Source organism: Anopheles aquasalis, chromosome 2, assembly GCF_943734665.1.
Source record: "Anopheles aquasalis chromosome 2, idAnoAquaMG_Q_19, whole genome shotgun sequence".
NCBI lineage: Eukaryota > Metazoa > Arthropoda > Insecta > Diptera > Culicidae > Anopheles > Anopheles aquasalis.
In genome coordinates this window covers 41,535,001-41,540,000 of record NC_064877.1, presented here as the reverse complement: position 1 = coordinate 41,540,000, position 5,000 = coordinate 41,535,001, and positions in this window count along the sequence as shown.

Below are 5,000 nucleotides of genomic sequence, written 5' to 3'. Positions count from 1 at the left end.
ATACAGAATTAGGACATCACACTAGTAGCTGCGACCAAAGCACACGACCACACGTAGAATATCATCGAATACTAACAAAACCACAGAAACAGACATCCAGTATCGGCACGCGGCCTGGTGTCGGGCCCAAGACAAGACACAAAAAATCAATTTCGGGAATCGATCGTAATACAATGCCAAGAATACAATGCTAGCAGCCCCACCCCCTGCACAATGAGTCACCCGTCGTAATGGGGATCGCATTTTATGGTTTTGTGCTTCGCCTTAAAACGAAACAGCAAACTACAGCCGCAGTGCCGCGCGAAAACGTGCCGTACCATGTGATGGCCCTGTGTGTCTGAATGTTCGATGGTCCCCACACCTTCGGTCCTGATTTCGGTGCCCAAGCGGTCCCAAGCTAAACGCAGAAGTTCGGTTTACGATTTCGACGGAACGATAAACTCGAAATGTGTCGTTTCAGCTGCTGCTGCTGCTGCTGCTTCTGAGCCAAACGATATCTTCTCCACCACCACCACCACCACCGCCACCTAATCGATCGATGGGATCCGTTCGCATCAATTTCCATCATTCTCATCAGGCCCATCATTAACATCCTCCGCCATCTCCTCCGACAGGAAGTGGTGCCAGGCCTCTGGGGCCGACTTGACGCGCCGCACCGAAGTGACTTATCTGAAATTACTTTCGAACAATCTGTATCGGTTAATTAAGAAGCCTCCCATAAAACCGAATCGCCGCACCACGAAACAAAAAAGCGCTCTCGATCTACGATCTGCACCCATTGATCGCACTGTGTCGAGACGTGCGTGCGTCCTTCCAGTTGCGGAATTTCGCGTCGAAAAGGACGCGTCATAATTGCAACTGCCGTTTGCAAGCTGGCCACTCGCGCGACCAACGCGAAACTCTACTGCATCCTCTGTAAAACCCGCTTTTTGGGCCCCAAAATGAGATATTGTACGACGAGCAGCAGCAGCGAGCAGTGAAGACGGAAGGAACTTAATGATTGAGAGATTAAGGCGCCGAGATGATGCATTCGCCTGGTCGCTTGGACCCTGGTTTGTGTTGGTTTTTGTTTATGACCCCGTGGCGGTGCGAGCGCGCGCGCGCGTCCCTCGACCTCAACCAACGCGACCCAGTATTGGTGGTTTAAGGCCTTTGGAAAGCAATAAAATTCGTGTGTAAATTTCATCATAAACACAGCAAGCTCTGTTTATCTTTTGCGAAGGGGAGATGAAACCATCTTCAGTGTTCGAGGTGGTGCAACCAGGCTGACCCACAACCGGCCGATGCAGACGGAAAGATATCCTTTACTTTGGGCTCTTAAAACTGTCAGCTGTAATTGGGTAAGAGTTATGCACATTCTGACCCGCACCACCCCCTTGTTCTCTTGTGAAACTTGCTTGTTGATTTTGTTGTGAATGATTGAAGGTGAAACTTTTCGTTTCGTGCTCTAAAAAATGAAATACACCAGACGAGGAGTACAACATTATTGCAAATCATAACCAATCCAATGACCGTGCTGATGAGGTGGCGTAGTTTTTGCATCACCTTTGCACCACGATATCCCTCCGGTCAGTCAGTAACGTAAAATGGATGACAGGAAACTCAGCTGGTTAGCTCAACTGGCAGCTGGTTAGCTGGTCAGTCCGCCTTGCTACGCATGGCCTGTCCCCCACGGTTCAATTCGATTGCTCATCTACCAAACTATAAGGCCACGCTGGCACTGATCAACATTATCGGATCCGGATGCTTCGCAAATTCAATCGCGTGAAACTAATTTCCTTTGCACACAGTGGACACCGAGTCTTCGCAGTGCTGAGTGCAGCAGCACACCGTTTGATAAACGTCAAACACTGTGCTGTCGGCCCTCCACTGGAAACCATGATTAAAGCTGACACATTGCATGTCCGGTGGCATCGCTATGGCCGTTTGGAGAGGGGAGAAAGATTTATGCCGGCCATTCTGCGGCTCTGTGGCAGCTCAAATCAGCTGCTGACGTTCGTCGATCAGCCACGAGCTTCAAGCATCCACGCACACTCGCCCGCTGACGTACGCACGACAGAAGCTGAAATAATTACTACGCCTGTTGCGCCGCCACGTTTAGTGTGTACGGTTTGCCGGAGCCGGAGTACTTAAGACATTCTTTATTTGCATCGCACCCTCGAGCACCGTCCGTCTGTCCGTCCGTTATCTTTTATTGGCTATCAAGAGGCGCATAATATTGGTGTCCTTTTTTTTCTCTTCTCTTCATGATCAGAAGATAGTGACGACTGGCTACCCGGTGACGTTCACGTTCACGTCGAACGAATGGCACGTCAAAATGTTTATTAAACACGTTCGGTACCTGTCACTCAATTAGGTTGACACCGAGAGACGCGAGTGTGCGCGCGCTCGTGCACCAGGTCCAGGGCTTCTCTTTGCTCCCGCGGTGGAGACATTGTGTTAATGTTGCCGGTTTTAATTTAATTATTTTAATTTTATTACCATTTATGTAAGCAGCACTTCGCAGGGTTTGACTTTTTTTTCTGTTTTGTTGTTTGTTGTTTTGCGAGCTCGCGTCCTCGGGTCTCATCTGCCGCAGCAGCATGGCATGGTATGGTTGGCGTTATTGACATTGTGTGTTACATGGCACTTGTACGCCCGGTAATTGTTTCACGCCTCCAATTAAAAATTAAGAAACCGTGTACTACACGACGCCACTAATGAACAAACGCGCCTAGATGCCGGAGGCATGTATGCAAAGTGGTTGCCAACAAACCAAAAGTGGTTGAAGGACACTCGCTCCAGATGGCATTACAACGATAGAGGCGTTACGCATAATGGCGACGACTCGACGGTGGAGTGAAGCTACAAGAGCAGCGAGACAGGCCCAGCCCGCGGCAATCACAATTGACAATCAGGTGCTCGTTGTTCGGACGGTGCATCTGTCACGGTGCTCCTTTTCGCAGAAAGTCTTCTGTGGTGACAGTATGACACCGTGCCTGGTCCTCTCGTGCCAGAGTCCCGTCGTACATCATGTTGGGACCCCCGTCACATTCGCATCATTGCGACGCTAAACACCGTGGCCAACGGCTACCACCACGGCCGGGGACACAAAACGGCCACTATCAACGGCGTACCGTGACCAACTGACCGACGCGTCGACGGGTCGAACGGTGGTCATCGCGTCGGTACGAACGGTAATGTGAAGGCAACAGAGGCGGAAAATTATGAGCGCGCTTATCACGATATCAAAACTAATTTGATCATATTACGGCGGCCGGTACGACGGCGGACGAGGCGGAGAAGACCAACTGGCCAGCCAGAACCGTGAGGGACAATGGGGTATGTGTGTCTCACTTGTCCGAGGCCGCAGCGTCAGTGTCAGAGGCTCTATTTACACACAGCGACCGTTGAAGATCTTGGTCGCCAGATATGCCAGAAGAATGGAGAGACAGAGGCGGAGATAGAGAGAGAGAGAGAGAGAGAGAGAGAGAGAGAGAGAGAGAGAGAGAGCGTGCAACGAGCGAATGCAGGTTGGAGCATTGAAAGGGATGTAGCATAGTGTGGCCTGATTAGGGTGGCACAAGGCAGTGCCCTTGGTGACGAGGAGCTTAGCTCCAAGTACCACGCACAGACACACGCTCGCATACAGACTAAATAGATGCGCCCCGTGGCTCGCGATGCGTTCCTTGAAGAAGGTGAATAGAATATGGGAACGAACGCCGGAGAGAATGAGCGAGAGAGAACTTCGAAAAACCCAAAGTCCACAATCACGATTTCGACGCCCCTGTTGGCGAGCAAGAGGCGCACTCCACCCATCCCCCCCCCCCCTCCTACCCCATCCACCCTGAATCGAAGAATTCTCAGAAGATGTTATTAAGAGATTACCATCCAACATATTAATTTCCACATCATTATTAAACGTCGCGTTAAATTGAGCCTATGTTTGACTTTCCTCCCTCCCTCCTTGCAGTTTCCCCTTCCCGTTACTGATCCGTTCTTGTTGTGTCTTCTCCTTCGATGCTCTCTTCTCGCCTTCACGCACCTCACGTCCGCGCCCTTTGTGCGCCTTCACACCTCATCGCAGCTCCGATCCGTCGTCCACCCGAGATTGCTGGATCCCAAGCCTGCTGGGACTCTTCGGGATCACTCGGGAGGTGACGTTGGAGCGCCTACTATGCACCGCGTCAGCGAAGGAAGCGAGAGATACGTTAAAGTGTAAAATATGATGTCATGATATGACTACAATGTCATAAGCATGTTCCGGGGCTCCAAAAATCATGAAAATCCCAATCCATGCTCCTCTTCCACGCGCACACACATCGAGGGTTAAGACGAGCGATAAGTGACAGAACGAATGGGATGAAGGGGGTGGTGGGGCCGGCCGTGTTTGGTTTGCCGTGAGGTATCACTTCCAACCAGACATTCAACTGGCGGCCGATTCCATGCGGCCGTTAATCTTGGTTCTGCTTGCAGGAACGCGGATCTTCGGGCGCGCCAAAACCAGCGGGAACTCTCGCTCTCTCTCTGCTGCTGCTGCTGTTGCTGTTGCTGTTGCTCTGCGCGAGAAACATGGTAACGCGAACGCGTCTGCGCAACATGAGATGAGGCTGACTGGCCGGGCTGGTTGGAGTTGCGACTCCCCTCCGGTGGAAGTCCGTTTATCCTTTACGCATCTGGGTATTTTACCTTTTTTTTATATTTACACATTTTTTCGGTGCGACATGGCCAATATGGGGCTGGCTGGCCGGTTATTTATGGAGAGCGAATTAATTGGTGAACGCGTGTGCGAGTGGCGCGATGAAGTTGTTTTCACGTTTTGGGCAGCAGCAGCAGCACCAGGAGCAACACTTATGTTACCGTTTTTAGCTGCCACGCACACCCGTTTTGAGGTTATGTACACACAGAGACAGATCTGGATGCTTCCAAATCAATTTGCAGACGTTAAAGAGAGCGATCTCTCCAACCCAAAAAAAAAAACAAATGGTGAAGAAATGCTCGAGCTGATTGCAAACTTTCTA